Source organism: Pseudonaja textilis, chromosome 8, assembly GCF_049901715.1.
Source record: "Pseudonaja textilis isolate UNSWEBS1 chromosome 8, rPseTex1.2, whole genome shotgun sequence".
Lineage (NCBI taxonomy): Eukaryota > Metazoa > Chordata > Lepidosauria > Squamata > Elapidae > Pseudonaja > Pseudonaja textilis.
The window spans coordinates 28446545-28465215 of record NC_141997.1 but is presented as its reverse complement, the minus strand read 5'-3'; the positions used below and the strand labels follow the sequence as shown (position 1 = coordinate 28465215).

Genomic DNA, 18671 nt, shown 5'->3' with positions numbered 1-18671 from the left:
CTTTGCCGGGCTGACTTATAAAGGTAAAAACAAGCCGTTCCAATGCCGTGCTTAGTCTTGCCCTATTCGGAATAATTGCAGAGTGAATTCAGGACAGAAGAGCAAAGCTGCCTTTGTCAATAAATCACACAGGTCCTCTCTGCAGATAGCCCTGAGCTGGCAAGAGACAGTTTGTGGAATGCCAATTGACATCCGCCACTTGGACAACAGTCAATTACACTCAGTTGGTACCTGGGATGTCAAGCAAAGCAGGTGATTATTTTTATCGGTAGGCAATGAAAACAAAATACTGTTATTATGTGGAAGCTCTCTGGCTCCCAGATCTCTGCAGTGTTGTTATTTCGAGGCAAATTGTGGAGGTAACAACCCTGCTGGCAGAGTGGCTTGCAAAAGAAAATGCTTAAATCAGGTCTGGCTTACAGTATTTATCTTTTTGTATTAAAAATGACATGGATGGTAAGATATCTCACTGCAGTAAAGTTTTTATTCATTATTATGATTCTCATGTGATTCTAAAAATTCTTAGTTGCTGAAACAGCACTTTGCAACTACTGCTTGAAATGAGAGTTGACTGTTTCGGGAGAGGATGCAAAGACTGTTTTCCCCTTCAGCTCTGCTCCTCTGTCTTGAAACAAAAGTAATGGGCAAGTGATTAAAGCATCTTATCCAATATGGACACACTATGTTGTGCAGAAGATGAGAAGGGCAGTAGTTTCTGTACATTTCAGAAGTAGGTTCTCTCCTTGGATGTGGAGAACAACTAAGTTTGAGAAAGGCCTCAAGGTTTTCCATGCATTAACACACTCAAGAAGCATGTGCTTCTTAAAAAGAAAATAAATATAGAGACTTTTTCCTCAGAGTCCTCAGAAGAATTCTTTTTAACTTTACAAATCACCTGACGGATAGGCATGGCCTGGAATGAAAGGCCAATCTTGCCTCTTTCTTCTGTGACTAGACATCAGCTAGATACTTATGATCTGAATTTAGAAATACCTTTAATTTTCCCAGTGGGTGGAAGAGGAGGGGAAGAGAATGGCCCCAAGTAGAACATGGTGATTGATGATGAAGCAGACTTTGTCTCTATAAACTTTTACCTGTCAGAAAAAGCAAAAGATGAGAGACCTGTGGGAATGCCTTTTGAAGATGCTCAGAGTATTTTTAATTCTCTAATTGCATTGGTTCCTCTCAGCTTTTCTGAAAGAGCTTTTTGGAGTTTCAGCATCCCAGTACTGGGGCTAGAGGTTGCAGGTTGCAGGTTCACTAGCATTACTAAGTACCTCATAGTTTGTATATCTTTAAATATGAATGAATCATATTTAAAAAAAATATGGATGAGCCTGCAAACACATTCCAAAGCATGCAAACTAAGAAAGTGTGAACATTTATTTGTATCCCACCTTGATTATTTTTATAAATAACTCAAGGCAGCAAAGAAACCTAATACTCCTTCCTCCTCTTATTTTCCTTACAACCACGCTGTGAGGTAGATTGGACTGAGAGCATGACTGGCCCAAAGATCCCTAGCCAGCTTTCCGACCTAAGGCAGGATTAGAATTTATAGTTTCCTGGTTTCTAGTCTAGAGGCCTAACCACTAGGCAAACTGTAGTCTATTATACAATGCGATTCACAGTGTTATTATCTTAGTTGACTTGTATTAGTACATGACTTTGGATTATTTATTAATTAAATTCATTTGAAATAGCATCCAGCTTTGTTTTTGTCCCTGGCCACACTAGATTTTTTAAAGTCTCCCTTTTAGAATTATATTATTGAATGCCATGGGGAGTTTTCTTTTCAATCCAACGGGCCTCCTTATCTTTTCTTTTCCCTACTTTCTCTGTTTGAACAGTCTTTTTCTTCTTGTGTAATACTCAGAAATTGGATTAAAAAGAAATACCCCTGAAAAACAAAATAAAATATCATTCCATAGAAGTTTACCATTGTGAATACACCTTCATTATTCATTAAGCAAATTTTTGTCCCAGTGTTTTCTGTTAGACAGTGTAGCTGAAGACATTCATATTCTCATTATTATGATGGGTCTCTTGGATTGTATTTTGTGACTGATTCCCTCAAATAAGAAGTGAAATCTTGTACTGGTTGGCATCTCATTACAAGTCGGAAATATTGTACAGGTGTTATCTTGTTATGAACCATAATGTTCTTGAGAATCTATGAGGCATTTCAAATCTCTGGAGGGGAAATAGATCTCCGTAGCACAGCAGTTTGGCTAGGAGCACATCTGGCATATAATCATGTGCATCTTGAAAAAAAGGTCCTGTTAAATTTCAATCTGGTTTAGGGTAGACTTTGACTTTAAAAATTTAAGCTGGCAACTGAATGTCATTTATGACAAAACTCTGATTGATTTCTGTGTTGCACACAAAGAGGAGAGAACAAAAATGTCAGAAGCTGCCAGTTTTGTGAGCTCTCTCCCCATTTCTTCTTACAGATTTATTTTTTCATGTATTATCCAGATTTGATTCTCTGGTCTGTGTGACATGTATGTTGTTTTTCTATTTATTGGGGGAATAGGGGTAGAATTTCATGTGATCTGAAATAATTCTTGGCAGACTTTTTTGTCAGACAAGCTCATGGTTTCCTAAAACATTCCTGTTTAACTATTAAAAATGGTACACGTTGCTTTAACACTTGGCTTTGTGAACAGAACGAATTCATTTTGTTTCCCATATTTTCATTGGCACTGAGATTCGGGCTAATATTTAGGCCAAACTTCTTGTTGTTTTATCATGATGAGGAACTTAAAAAGCAGACCTAAACTATCTAAACTACCTCTGAGCTTCTGTAACAAAAGGTTTTATGCAGATGAATGACTTTTATAGTCATAATAGTCTAATAATCTCTGGGTTGTCACTTCTTTCATCAATTATTTTATCTTATAAGGTAGACTTCAAGCAAAAAAACCCAGGCGGTCAGAATCCAACTATTTTTCTCGCATGCTCATGTATTATTTTCCATGTCCAATAATTCCAATAAGTGCTTCGCTTTCCAATGTAATCTCATATACTTTATTCTGGCAACAAAATCTTTATCTGCTTTTTAGTATTCTAAGAGTTGGAAAGAAGGGTGAGTTCTTGCCTCAGTTGTTAAGTGAATAACTTAAGGTGTTGAATTAGTAACACAGTTGTTAAGTAAATCTGGCTTCCCCTTTGACTTTGCTTGTCAGAAAGTCACAAAAGGTGATCACATGATCTCAGAACACTGCAACCATCAAAAATATGAATCAGTTGCCAAAGGCCTGAATTTTGATCATGTGGCCATAGGGATGCTGCAACAGTCATAAGTGTGACAAGCAATTGTTTAGGTTTTCTTTTCCATGGGGCCAAATCACAAATGTGTCATCGATGTATCTTAACCATAGTTTGGGTTTGTGGATGGCATTGGCCATATATGTGTGTGTTTGTGTGTGTGTGTGTGTGTGCGTGTATAATATTTTCTCAGTTTCTGCTACATTTGTATGAAACTTCTTGTTCTGAGAGGAATATTTTCTGTACAATTACTCCTAACTATGTCTGCTGCCCAGTATTAAAAAACAAACAAAAGCATTGTAAAGTTATTATCAGCTAGTATTATCAACCCTATCTAAATACTGTAGTTAGAAAACAAAGGGGATAATTATAATCTTTTTCTTCCTGGGCTCAACCATTCTCAAGGATAGTGACCATTCAGAGCAATCATTCTGAAATAAGAGTCATCTACTCCTTGGGAGATGGACTGTGGGATATCTAGTCACTACACTAAAATGCACAACATCAAAGACGCTGAAACAGATGCCTTCCACATATGTAAGATATTTACATTCATGGATGAATGAAAAAAGAAATAACTGTAAAGTCTTTTAGGAATTTGAGCTTATTTTATACTGTAAAAAAAAGGTAACATCTAAAAAACTTGTATTTAAATCAATCTACAAAAGGTGATGGAAAAAACTAAAATTAATCCCTGTTTTATATGTTTGGTCACATATCTAATTGATTCGAGTAAAGGACAAATGAGAATCTAAGAATGTTTACTTAGCTAGGCGAAGTACAGAGAAGAGCAACCCAGATGATTAGGGGACTGGAGACTAAAACATATGAAGAACGGTTACAGGAACTGGGCCTGGCTAGTCTAGTGAAGAGAAGGACCAGGGGAGACATGATAGCAGTCTTCCAATATTTGAGGGGCTGCCACAGAGAGAAAGGGGTCAAGCAATTTTCTAAAGCACCTGAAGGCCACACAAGGAATAATGGATGGAAACTGAACAAGGAGAGATTTAACCTGGAAATAAGGAGAAACTTTCTGACAGTGAAAACAATCAATCAATGAAACAGCTTGCCTTCAGAAGTTGTGGGAGTGTCATCACTTGAGACTTTCAAGAAGAGATTGGACTGCCATTTGTCAGAAATGGTGTGGGGTCTCCCGCTTGGGTGGGAGGTTGGACGAGATGACATACAAGATCCCTTCCAACTCTGATTATCTGTTATCTGTTAACTCCATTAAAATATTGTAAATTGGTCACATGATTGGAGAATGCTGAAACCAGCTGTAAAGGTGAGCTAATGGCCAAGCCCCAAAATGCAGTCATGTGTCTATTTGGGGAGTATTTGTCACCATCTGAACTGTGGAACTGGGTTGTAAGTACCTTTCGGGTGGGGTGTCCTAACTTTGAAGTTTGCTAAGTGACTAGTCATTAAGCAAGGACTAACTATAAGTTATTTTATTTCAAAAGAGAGGGATGTGAAGAAGTTAGTATGAACTATAAATTGAACCTACTCAATGATTTTTAAAGAATAATGGTATGCTACTTTAATATATTTATTTTCATTTTGTTCCAGGTAAGAATTGAGTCCAAGCTGATCTTAATAATCAGTTCACCTTTTGTATCACTGCTGCCTCCTAAATGAACAAAACAGCTCTGATTTTGTACAGATGCCAGATTACTTTTTCCTTCAAGCTAGAAAAATGTTATTCTTCAGAATTTGGCATGGATACATAGACATTTTTCTCTCTTTTTGTGCCTTTGAAAAATCAGTAAAGGGAGAGAGTTTAAAATGGAATGGGGAAATTCAGGATAAAGGGAAAGTCAGCATTAGATTTCAATCTAGATTAGAAAAAAACCTTTGGAGCTATAGGTGTAGAAATGCAGTCAGAACTGGAGGGCAAGGTTAAATGTGTCATCAGTTTGGAGTTATTGTGTTGCCACAAGATAACCAAGTCTAGGCCCCTGGAAAGTCTGTTGATCTCTATTTAGTGCAAATTTAGCACTGACCATTAGTTAACTAGATTCTTGATTATAGGTCACATCAGCAAACTCTTCTGTGCTTGAATCCTGTGAATGTTTCTGATTATTTGCGCTTCTTTTAGATAGAGTTAAAGAATGCAATTTTTATCAGGGTTTCTGGAAGATGCTTCTTAATGAAATTTGCATGGTGCATATGTTAGTGGCTTTGCAGGGTGAGACCATCATCACTCTTCTTCCAGGTGTTTCCAGTTTAGGGCTCAATTTGATTTTATGTAAGTCCTACGCTGGAAGAATGGATTTTATGTTTTTTAAATTTTCCTGTGTCATATATTATTGTACTTTGATGTTTTGGTTGTTTCTAATTTTTTTAAATCAGAAATGTTGGTGTCAGTAACCTTGTAATCCTCTCCAAATTTTGATTATTCAGTCGAGTAGAACTATAATAAGGAAACTAACAAAGAACCTGAATTATTTGCCTTCTGTATTTCCCCCAATATACTGGTTACATTTATCACTCAGCACTGTGTTTGTGTGCGTCCACACGTGTATTAACTTTTAACCCCAATACCTCTAAAAATCAAACATTATGCCATTGCTTACAGTGGCTACATTTTTACCCAATGTAATGGCTTCACATCACTGGACAATAGGAAAAGCTATGTTAAGTGAAAACTCATCCTAGAGAACTCATGTTCTTTCTTTCTGACGGTCCTATTTGGTGGGGGAGTGGGAGAGGAAGAGATTATTTCTTCTCTCTGACCAGCTTTCTCAGATATTTTCCAGAAGAAATCAATAATCCTCCAGGCTGTGCTGCATCATCTCATTGAGAACTGTCTTGGAAATGTCAGAGGCAGTAGACAGTCAATCATCTTGCCTGGCACACACAAGGCCTGGAGACCACACATATTGTTTCCTTAAGTTTCAGTTAAATTGCTTAACTATCACTAGAACTTACCTTGGAGGGAAAGCAAAGCAGCTGCCCCAGTGATACCCTGTCACTCACAGTAAAGCCCATACAGTTTTGCTCCCTGTTCAACATAACAGAAGAGGAGATGGTAGTAGCCGTGATGGTTTTGATTTGCTTTACCTGTCACTACATAAACCAGGAATCTCTCTGACCAGTTTTTCCTCCTGTTCTTTCCATTCTAGGACTCAACCTTTTTTAGGTTCATTTATTTTTCTTAAAACCATTCAAATGTATTTTGAGTTTTCTTTTCAAGGCATGTGTAGGGTTATCCCCTTGTAAAGTATTACTTCTATATGCTACAGCCTTCTATAGCCATTAGTTAACAGGTGCTGTCTGCCCTTATTTTTTCTCCCACCTGGAGGAATTGGGCTGCAACTAATTAAGAGAAAAGCCATTTCCTAGACTTTGGAGAATCGTCTTCATGCTATCTGGTTCTATAAGTTTCCGGTAGAAGCTACCAATGGATAGGTACAAAAAGGAAATATGCTGCAGATTTCTTGTCAAGTCAAATGATATGATATGTTATCACAGCACAGATGGCAGAAATATATAAAATTTACTTGCATCCAGCATTGTGCTGATTTGCTGGCTTTCAGCAAGCAGTAAATTAATGAAGCACTTTTAGTTAATTCACAAAGCAATTAATTTAGCCTGAATTAAAACACAGTTGGTACTGGTGAAATCCAAAGGACAAAGCAAACACATGGAAAACATGAAGCAGAGGATCAAGGAATTCAAGAGACAATCATTGAATGGCAGCCAATCCTGAATGGCAAGAGAAAACAGGCTTAAACAAAAATTAGAGATTCTAGAATCTAACATGGATCAAAACACATACAAAAAGGTTGTAATAAGAAATTGTTCCAATTTGTAATGGCACTTGAATAAGGTTTCAAATGCAGATATTCTCAGCTTCTATCTGAGCACAACTTCTCACATCTGTCAGAGCCTCACATATCACCTGGCTATATCTTTATATCTAGAACTCAAACCTTCCCCTAGGAGCTAGTGGTAAAAAATCAGACCCATCTTGGTGAGAGAAGGTGCTTTTATTGCAGGTGTAAGAAGGCCTAAATGAAGATGTGCTATCACAAAATCAAGCAGTCAAGCTTTCTATTTATTAAAAGGGCAGGGTGTAAATTTTCTGTCTCTTCTTCTTATCCTTCCTGAGGTAGTTGGTTTTATTCTCAATCTTGGATATAGGGCTGCCCGCTAAGGGAGTGGCATTGGAGTCAGAAAAGTCAGTAGCTGTGATTGTCTGATGAAAATCCCACTCCTTTCTTGACATGATTGCAGCAGGGGTACCCAGTAGTTTAACAGTCAGAGAAAGAAACTTAGGGAGGATCCACCCTACTGGATCATGTCATTAAAAGTGGCAGTGGGAACTGTGCACTTTAAAACTTCTCAGCCCTCCCAGGTAAACCACACAGGAAACAAAACAAAATGAATTAAATCTACTTTATTGTAAATGTTGCCAATACAACTTCCTACTGCCATTTTTAACCATCTGAACAATTGGGGTGGGTCTTTCCCAAGTTTTTTTCTCTGTCCATAAAGCCACTGGGGGCTCCTGCCTCCCTTGTCTGATTGTTTCCTAGGCAGTATCTCTTCAACTCATTCCCCAAGGCCACTCACACATTCCAGGGAGCATCTGGACTTGTTTGACACTTTCTGGTCCACGGAGGCATATCAGAGTTTGATACCAGTCTTATCTAATCCCAGGCTCTGTGTTACCTGTCTGTTAAACTTCAGCCTTAACACTAATTACATGGCTTGACATATCAAGGTCATAATTTGTGGCTTTGTCCCTATTTTCACCTAACGTCAATGCAAGCACTATTTTTTTTTCTTTTAGTCTCCCAAACATTGATTTCATCTTGTCTCCAGTGAGAGCGAGAGTATCTTAAATTTTAGTTAGAGGTACTAGTGTTAAAATATTATTCCCCACTGCCTTATTTTGATACAATCCAATGACACACTCCAAATATGTAAAATCATCTGGGAGGGAAATCAGGTGACATGAAACAAGCACTGGAAACAGTTTAGCAATTGGCAGTGGGAATAGCCAGTTTCAACACAGGATAAAATTCTGCCACTTAAGTATAGGTGATTAGTACAATAGGTTAGTGAGTCAAAGTCCTACAAGCTAGATTACTTCTAGAACAAAGTCTGTGCTAGATTATTTCTAGCACAGACTTCCACAAATTTCCTTCCTTCCTTCCTTCCTTCCTTCCTTCCTTCCTTCCTTCCTTCCTTCCTTCCTTCCTTCCTTCCTTCCTCCCTCTCTCCCTCTCTCTCTCCCTCCCTCCCTCTTTCCTTCCTTCTCAGATCAGATCCATAAACACTTTATGGACTCAAAAATATAACATGGACTGTCTAGTTGACAAAGTTAGATATAACTCTGCCCATCCTCCAAATCTATATAATGCTAGGGATAATTGCATTTTAAAAAACACATTATTATAAAAAAAAATTGTAGAAAGAAGTATATTTATGTTAGTTGTATTAGAATAGATATTGTTAAAGAAAATCGCGTGCAAATCATTTAATAGAAAAGCTCAGTACACTACTATTGGCAGATTGTTTTGTTTAAAATATATAACATTTGATGTAATGGAATAGGTAAATATATGAGATATGAATAAGGCATAGTTTTAGGATTATATGAATAATCTTTCTGATGGAAGGATATTAATTGTCTGCTACTCATGATGTACCATATAACTTATCCCTACTCTTTCAACTATTTTTTAATAATTTAGAAAATGTAAATAATGTGAATAATTAACACATAAATATGGCTAAATATGTAGGCTGGCAGGCAGGACTCAGAGAGTATTTTCAGTGTGTTTCTACTACTTCAGGACTTTAAGTTTTTCATTTTTTTTTAATAGTTCTTTTTAGTTCATGGATATCTTTGGTGCTTATTTTATTTTGTTTATGTTCTAACTTGGTGGGATTTTTTTCATTGAAATTCAGTTTTTTAAAAATTTCACAATTATTCCCTGGGATAAAACAAGCACTTTTTAAAAAGTCTGGAAGTCTTATATGGACTTTTTTTTTTGCTGAAAGAAGAAAAGGCTCTATTAGTGATTTAGAGCCTCAGTTAGAATGCAGTACTGCAGGCTACTTCTGCCGCCTGCCTGCTATTTGGCAGTTCAAATCTCACCAGGCTCAAGGTTGGCTTAGCCTTCCATCCTTCGGAGGTAGGTAAAAAGAGGACCCAAATTATTGGGGGCAAGATGCTGACAATGTAAACCACTTAGAGAGGGCTGTAAAGCACCATGAAGCAGTATATAAGTCTAAATGCTATTGCTATTTATAGATTTGGGAATTAAAAAGGATTAAAGGGGAAAGGAAAAGAGTAAGATGGCAATTACTCACTAGAAAAAGAGGTGCAAATTTCTATGGGGTTTTTCCACTTCTTTTTAAGTTCCTATCTTTATTTTTATTATTTTTCATTTTTAGATTGTTTATTGTATTATGAAGTTATAATAAAAATATTAAGCAAAACTTAATCCATTTAGACAGAAAATTATATCAGCACTTTGAGTCTACAGTGTATACGAAGCTAAGTTTGCTAAGAGAAGTGTTCAATTTAGGATATATCTATCTTCACTCCCATTTACATGTGGTCATTTAGACAAGAAAATGCTTTTGTTTGAGGCACTAGAAATGCTGGAAGTTGTACAGCATGGAAATTGATAGTATAATTGGTAGGAAGAAATGTGAAGCAACATTGTGGCTTCAAAGAGGGATGTTGAGAATGATAGTGTCTTTTATCTGCAAAAAATTGTCATCATACAGGCACTTGTGGTGATATTCTTCTGGATTTTTTTCTATAGACTACAATTTATTGGTTAATTATCAGCACTGAAGAACCTTGAAGATGTCTTAACTTTTTTCCATTAATATGGATTAGATTATTATTTCTCAATCTTGGCCACTAGAAGGTGTATGGACTTCAACTCCCAGAATTCCCCAGCAACCCATGCAAATAGAAACAAACAAATGTGTCATCAAACCAACCAATCAAACTTTCATTTAAAGTCAGATAACGAGGCTCAAATTATTGTATTTTAGAGACATTGTAATCTCATCATAGAGAAATATCTTGACTTTACAGTAGTGAATTAGATTATATAATATAAAACAACAGAAGCATTTAGAGATAAGAAACTATATTTCCATTTGTCTGTCTTAGGTATTTTGTATATTTGAATTGAATATACTGTTCTTGTTGAACAGATAAAAAATTGCAAATGATTAGACTTAATCACTGTGTTGCATCACTAAAGTGATCATTAACATATACTATGGTGTGTATAGTGCTGATACCACCTGCCAGCTTTCCAAATATTACATTTGGGAAACTGGAAACTGAATTGTGGCTTTGTTCCTCAGTGCACTATAAACATCCAGCTATCTCCTTTTCTTATTTCATACCACTTAACCAATGCACCTTTCTCCTATATGCCTTTTGGTCTTTATGGAGAAAGGGTTTTTACACAAGCCTTCCCTAACAGTAGGAGAGATAAATGATGATCAGAGCAACTAAAATAAGTGGGAGGTAAGGACAAATCATACTGGAAAAGGTACATTGAAAGAGTCAACACCAGCTTGATGGCACAGAACCAATCATTCAATCAGTCAGTTAGTCAAAGCAATGGTTTTCAGATATTTGAGTCATGCTTTGGAAATGTTCCTTGACTGAATTTATCTCTAGTTTTTGGAATTCCAAATGAATTGCTTTCTTTTCAAAGTGTAATAAATGCATTAGCTCTGGGTTTTATTTTCAAAATGGAAATTCTACATGTACAGGTAAGCACAATCTTTGGTTTGGTTTGTTTGGCCCTGCTGTCCTTTAATAACATTTTTCTTATAAAATTGTGTTTTATGTGCATTAAAAACTATATTTTTTTGAGAAATCAGGGTAATTATAAAGCATCAGGAAAAAATCCATCTTGATATCCTTGTATAACTTAAAATACTTCTGTGCTTTTTGTGTTGTGAGTGGAGAACGGAAAAAATAAATGAGGTGAAGGACTGAAAGCTTCAAAGACTGCATATATATGTGTATGTGTATATATATGTATATATGATTAGTGTAATTAGAATGCAATGAACCCAAAGATTCTGTTTAAAATATAATAAGATGTCTTCTGGTTAAGTCATTAGTGCATATCTTTCTCACATAGTTTGGACTACAGTCCTCATAATCTTTATCCAGCATAAGTATGTATTAACCATATTGGTTTGGAACTACGAGAGCTCAAGTATCATTTATCATGAAATGTTAATCTACAGAGGGTGAATCAGTACGTATCATTGCTACTGTCATCACAACAATAAGTAGGTTAAGTTACAACTACATCATACTGCATTCATTGAATCATGCAAATGGTGTAATATGGTAAACATCATTGGATTTCCAATTTCATGCAATTTATCTTGGCGAGGCAAGGAAGGTTGCAAACAGGTTGCAACATACCATTATATATGCCCCACTGATTTCTGCTTTTCAGATATATTGTAGAGTGCATTGAAGTCACAGAATAATTAAGTCTCACACACATGGCAATGTTTATCGACCTCAGAAACTTTAAGACGTGTGAACTTTAACTCTCAGAATTGCTGACTGAGAAATTCTGGAAGTTAAGGTCCATGTATCTTAATGTTCCTATGGCTGAGAAACACTGGTATATAGTAATGTAATGTGGAGGAGTTCCCTCCTAGTGTTGAATATTGTAGAAGTTGACACCCCTAAACACATTCTTTGGTCACATGTAAATCACAGAAACACAAGAATTTCATTCTCCACCTATAAACTTTAACCATACAGTCTCTTTTTGGAAAAAGTTCTTATTCATCAAAGAATATTCTTATCCAACAAATTAAAAGACCTGGTAGAAAAATGACAAAATATTGTTGGGAGCTAATATATTCTAATTAACATGTGGTAACCTGTGTTAGCCATATGAGCCTTGTATAGATGAGAGTGAAGGTTCGTTCTCCAAGCTTGTGGGTTGGTTTCTGAATGTTTCATTACCAGGCTTGGTAACATCTTGTTACCTACCCTGGTAATGACACGTTCAAAAAATCAATCCACAAGCTTGGAAGAATGAGCCTTCAATCTCACCCTACACCTGAACTACAGATATTCACCACTATTGCAACCCTTGTATAGGTGTTTGCTTGGACACATGAGGACTAAATGTGCATAATGGATATGGATATGGATATATGTGCAGCTTTTCTTTAGACTCCAAGGAGGATTTCATTGGCTTGAACAGTCTTAAATACATTATGCTACTGAAAATCAGAAGATAGAAATGCTGGATGCCAAGAAGCTTTAAAACCCTATTTTGATTTTGTTTAGGAGATATGGGGACATCTTAAAAGAAGGCCCATACATTTTTAACTCCTATGTATTTAGGTGAATGACAAAATAGGCCTATAATTAGATAAAGACCTTAGACATGATGGAAGCACAAAAATATTCCTGAGTGATTTCTCAACTCTGGACCCCAAGTTTAAATTATGTGAACTCTGCTGATTCCAAGAGACTAAAATGTAGAAAAAAATTGATGGAGAATTCACAGTTGTCTAGATGGACTTTTTAAAACTTGAAGATAGATTTTTTTTCCCCCAAAGTTGAAGTGTTCTGAAGCATGCACCAGAAGCATGTACCAGAAGGGAACAGCTATTATGCAGTTGGGTAAGCATCTTTTATTATATTAGTACTTAAAAAAAGGGTTTGGAAACTATTGGGAAAAACTGCCACCCTCTATTTTAACAGCTTTACAAAGCCATGTTTAATGTAAAATTTCAAAAGATTCCCTAGCATGCTTTAAAAGCTCTAGTGGATAGTGTTCCTATTTGTTGTTTGAACTTAAATTTGGTGCTCCTTTGAAGAAAAGAGAAGCTAATTAATATTTTAGTTTTGATAGCTGCAAGTGCATCATAATGTGTACATACACTATAGCCCCAACCTCTCTGCACTGAATGGGTAAGTTTGAATTTGCATTCATAGTTAGAAAAAAGAAGCAAGATATAAAAGTAGGGTGAAGAAGGATGGCAGAGACATTGAAGTTTGTTTTAATGTTATTTAATTTAAATTATTTTCATCTAAATCTGGATCTGTACATGAGTTCAGACTCAATAATATTTTAAACTTAATGTAATCAATACAAATTAATCAATCAATGGATACAACCATTCTCAGCAATTTTTATTCTGATCTCCAGATTTCCTTGTTGAGAAGGTGTTTGGGCTGCAGCTTTAGATGGCTTTGGATGAAGCAGATTATCGCTACCTTTTTCAGACAGGGAGAATTCGATGACATTGGTTGTGCTTGTTTATGATATTTGGTGAAGTTGGGACAGGGATTACCCATGTGTTCTGGTTCTCCTTGATCTCTCAATGATTTTCAATGCTATCAAACATCCTTCTGACCAGCTAAGGGAGGTATTGTTGGTTTTCTGCTTATGAGTAGTTTCAGTTAGTACCTACTGACTGTATTTCTCAACAGTCAGTGTTGCTCAACTCCAGCAATTTAAAGAAGTGTGGACTTTAATTCCCCATGGATGATTGAAGAATTATGAGAGTTGATGGCCACACATCTTAAAATTGCTGAGTTTGAGAAACACATGTCTTCAAGGAGAACAGTCTAAACTCTTAGTCTGTGTGGTATTTCAGCACTTGATTCTCCAGCTTCTGCTGTTCAACTTCTGGGTGAGACTACATGAGACTTCTGGAGGAAATCAACATATGGCCAGGGTATCACCAGTACATTGATGATACTCAGGTATATATTTCAACCTATAATTGATCATGTGGTGCAGTCTAAGTCTGGTCATAGTGCCTGTAAGACTTTGGATAGGACGGAACAGACTCAGATTCAACTTTGCAAGGCTGAGTGGCTCTGGGTTTACACCCTCCCCAATGATTTTCTATGTTTATTTCTCATTGGAGTTGTACTCCCCCAAACTGATGCACAATTTGGGATACTTACAACTCCTGCTTGAGGAGCTGAGCATATGGCAACTGTGGCCAGAAAGATTTTTGGGCAAATCGTGTGTGCCAGTTTCACCTATTCCTGGCCCTACCCATGGCCACTCATGCTTCAATAATCTCTTGTCTGGATTACTGCGATGCAAGTTACACTAAATTGGTTAAACTCAGTTTAGTTGTTCTTATTTTGGTCCATACAAATGATGATGTGAGCAAGCTCAGAAGATGTTAGGAAATGCCCAGCCAGGCAGGAAGCAGGACTCAGGCATGGAATTAGCCTTGAATCATTGTGTAACCACAGGAAAACCTAGACTGACCTCCCCCACCATTCTGACCCCCTTCAGAAATTCAATCAAATATATGATTCAGCAAGATGGAAAGGGATGATAATTCATTTGGGATTATTTGTGGTTTGATGTAGGCATGATAGGCTGTAGGTATTTTCTTTGGTTTCAAGAGTATTCTACTCTCATCTCATAGGAGAATAAACCGGTAAAGAGAAATGCATATATTGCATTGTCTCCATTCTATCTATGCTAACAGCAGAATTAATAGCACCAGTGATTTTCATGCACCAACAAGAAAGACGACCAAGTGGCAATGTACACAAGCCTTTTCATTATTATACAAATCACATTATTCTAAAGTAAGTCACATAATGGGTGATTTTCTAAAAATTCATCACATGGATGACATTATAACCACTTTATCATTTCATGATAAAATGATTAATCACAATGGCTAATATAACTAAAATATCCAGTGAGGATAATGAAAAAAGAATCTGATTAAAACTAGTTTTTCCATTATAAAAGGAGGAGAAGAATACATTTCTTGATAAATAAAAACTTTGGGAAGGAAGTTAAGCAAAATTCTTATTTTCCTGCTTTAATTGATATTATATGATTGGGATTTTGTTTTGTTCTTGAAGTTGTTATGGCATCCCAGTGACAATCAAAATAGCTTTTGATTATTGAAAATTATAGGAAACCCCCCCAAAATGTGAAAAGAATTTTTGTATTATTTGGCCATAGCAGAAACAAGAATCTCATATATTTTCAAATCAGTTTAAATGGCTGTGTCAGCGTTCCAGCAAACCTCCATTCCAATCAATAACTCTGAGACAAACATATCTCAAAAGTACCTTTATTAGAATAGCACCTGGCACATCTGTGGAATCCTGAATCTAAAAGTTTTCAGGCTTTCCACAATTTCCCAAACTACAAATCCATCCCCCCTTGGTCATCATCACATCACTTGGCCCAATCACGATCCGTCCAAAAGTAAAATCCTTATTTTACCCTGCGCTATACTCAATGACCTTGAACAAACAAGAGAATTTTATTTTGTCTACTTAGAGCTACTTAATTGAAATCACCCCCTCCCACTTTCTCAAGCTATGTGGCAGCATGGAATATGGCTTCCAAAGCTGACAGGCTGTTAAGTACAATAAAAAAGTATATCTATTGGCTGAAATACTATATTTCTCAGTTTCCTGCCATCCTCAGAATTTTGCCCCCTTCATTTATTTTTGTCCCTAGACTATGATCAAGCAAGAACACTGTTCCAGACAAATAATTCTTGAGAGCCATTTGATCTCGCTACACTGCCCAGATGATTTTCTGCAATGACTCAACTATTTCTCCCCACTCACTTCCCTGCTGATGATTGCTATGAATTGTTTATTTAAACTCCACATTGGCTCCACCAGAATGTCTGTCCTGCGTTGCCCTGGATGTGCTACCAGAGATTGGCAAAATTAGCAAGTACCTCCAGCAACCCCAAAGACTAAGCAATTAATTAGCATTGCAGGAACCTTCACTCACTTAGTTATCTATATTGTTGAGCTTATAGCCTGACAGGTGATGTAACCTTCCATTTTTCCAAACTTCCAGGCAACACTGCTTCAGTTTCCTTCACTTCTAACATGTACCTCAAGGTATCTGCTTCTAATTGTCTTCCTTATTTGTGGGGTGGAATTTATGAATGGAAAGGCAACTTGACTCTTTCCTACTGTGAATCAAGAGATTCCTTCTCCCTCAGCAGGGTAAGGTTCCCATTGGCAATCTCATTGGATGAATGAAATATTGATTTATACTCCAACATTATTATGTTTGGAATTCAGGCACAAATGCAAACTACCTGTCAAGGTTTGTTTTTTCATAATAAAGTTTCACTATTTTGTCAATAAAGCACCGGTTCCATATTTTCATAACTGAAGATAGTTTTACTAGAGGTTTGTGTTCTTTTGAGTATACAATATTTATATGTTAATATATCATGTTATATAATAACAAAGTATTTCTCTTCCTAACCATCTCAGACTATTTTTAACGATTTTAAAAGTTTATTATAAAATCTTCAGTGAGATGTTGATTCATTCTAATAAACCAAAGATGAATTTGTCGGAAATGCTAGGAACATCATTTTACCTTTAAGAGCTGAATTAATTGATATTGGTCTGCATCCAAATAGTCATTTAACTGGCCCCACAAATCTGGAGGCATTCTAGCTCCATATACTTTATGGCAAATTTTTTGAAAAGGAACAATTTGAAAATGTTTGCTAAACACCATGAATCTCTGTTGATAAATGTTGCATAAATATCTTGGGTGTGTCTAAGTTTTTAGGGATGTCAAAATATGTTTAGATTTTAAAACAAGATAGGCTTTTGGGGGGTAATTTCATGTAGACTTCTACCTAATTTCAAAGGGCCCATGTTTCTCAGTCTTCATACACAAGTTGTTGATTGTATTGCAAAAAGGCACAAACTGGGATGGAGAAAGGTAGTCAAGAATATACAATTGGCCAAAATTGTATTTATAAACCATCCAGAGTTACCTGGATAGTCGGATCAGAGGGGGTATTCAGCAGATTCTGACCAGTTCTGGAGAACTGGTAGTGGAAGTTTTGAATAGTTCGGAGAACCGGTAAATACCACCTCTGACTGGCCCCGCCCCCATCTATTTTCTGCTTTCTGAGTCCCAGATGATCGGCTGGGTCTTCTTTTGTTACTCTGCGCAGGAGAATGGAGCTGGAAAGCAGGTTAGTGGGGTGGGGAGGGAATGGGATTTTGCAGTAACCTTCTCCTGCCATGCCTACCAAGCCATGCCACACTCACCAAGCCATGCCCACAGAACTGGTGGTAATTTTTTTGAATCCCACTGAGTCAGATGTGTGATGACTAAGTTTGATCGCAAACAAACAAGGTTCTGCCTCAACCTCTGTTCGATTAGGTCCATCTTGAGGACCTAAAGCACGGGAGTTAAACTCCATTCTGTCACATGACATCAAGTGGCGTATCATGATGTTTTTGCCTTTGCAGAGCCAGAGTGGGTGTGGCCTGCATGTGAGGCATCTGGCTGCAGGCCACCAGTTTGATACCCCTGACCTAAAGCATATGTATGAGTTCAAACCAATGTTTTCTGTTTATATTTTTCCTTCAGTGAAAAAGGTTGCTAATCCTGTTTTAAAGTTAATCAAGCAAGTCTTTGAAAGCATTTTGTTGCTTTTCTACCTAAGAAAGGAATCAGAGATGAAATCTAAGAATTAAAGAGGGGTAAAATTTAAGGCTTTTGTAAAATGTTAGAATTGATTTTTTTTTCATTTTCACAAACTTTTCTATATATATAAAAAAATGGAAAATATGTAATTTCATAGCTATCCTTGTGAGTCTTTTTGTTCCTCTATACATTGTGGATTTCTTTAAAAAATTGCAGTGTTAATTAGTAACATTTTAGAGCTGTAGGGCTGCCAAAAGGCTCAACGTTCTCCTTATCATATAAGAATTAAAAAGCTTGCATTATATATTAGTCTAAGATTGTTGGTTGGTTTGTTAGGTTAGCTACACCATATTCCTGAAGGAAATTCTCCCATTGCTATAAAACTTGGGTATCCAAAGGTTCCTAATACTTGAGAAGCAACTGACAAATAATTTCTGAAAGTGATTACAAAAAGCAGTGTCCTAACCAATCCTTTGAAAGGCAGGGTCTGTAGTTTCAGTAAGAAAGCTATTCCTTCATTTCCCAGAGCTCTAAACCCACCAGCTACTGCTGTTTTGCAATCACCTCACAAAGAATAACCCTCTGGGGCACTTGTTGATGTTCTCAAGTCCTCTTCTATTTCATAAAGAAATCAAAATGATCTGGTCTACATACTGGTTCTCCATTCCCTTGTGGTCATTGACTCTGCTATTTGTAGAGAAGTTTTAAGTTGATTTCCTGGAAGTTGATTGTTACTAATTCTCATTAAAAAGGTCTGGGGGGAATTTCAGCTCCAATTCAGAAACTTAAAGTAGACATATGACTTACTTTTCTTAAATCCTGATTCATTTTTATCTTTATCTACTGTAGAATTAATGGAATATAGAATCAAATTTCATTTGTTCATTAAATAAACAAAATTAAACATTCAACTTTTAAAAATATTTTTGTGTTGAAAAGCCA

At 36.5% G+C, this 18671-nt stretch overlaps 1 long non-coding RNA gene across 2 annotated transcripts in view; it reads left to right on the top strand.

Moving 5' to 3' along the window:
* Positions 1-269: 269 nt before the first annotated feature.
* LOC148125160 (uncharacterized) overlaps positions 270-18671 on the top strand; it is a 55361-nt gene continuing 36959 nt past the window's right edge. Inside the window, exon 1 of one of the 2 annotated variants that reach the window (XR_015744589.1) lies at positions 270-409. This is a non-coding gene — a long non-coding RNA (uncharacterized LOC148125160). Of the gene's footprint in view, positions 410-2367; positions 2505-18671 lie in introns of those variants that run through there. The other variant, XR_015744588.1, reaches the window with a different exon arrangement.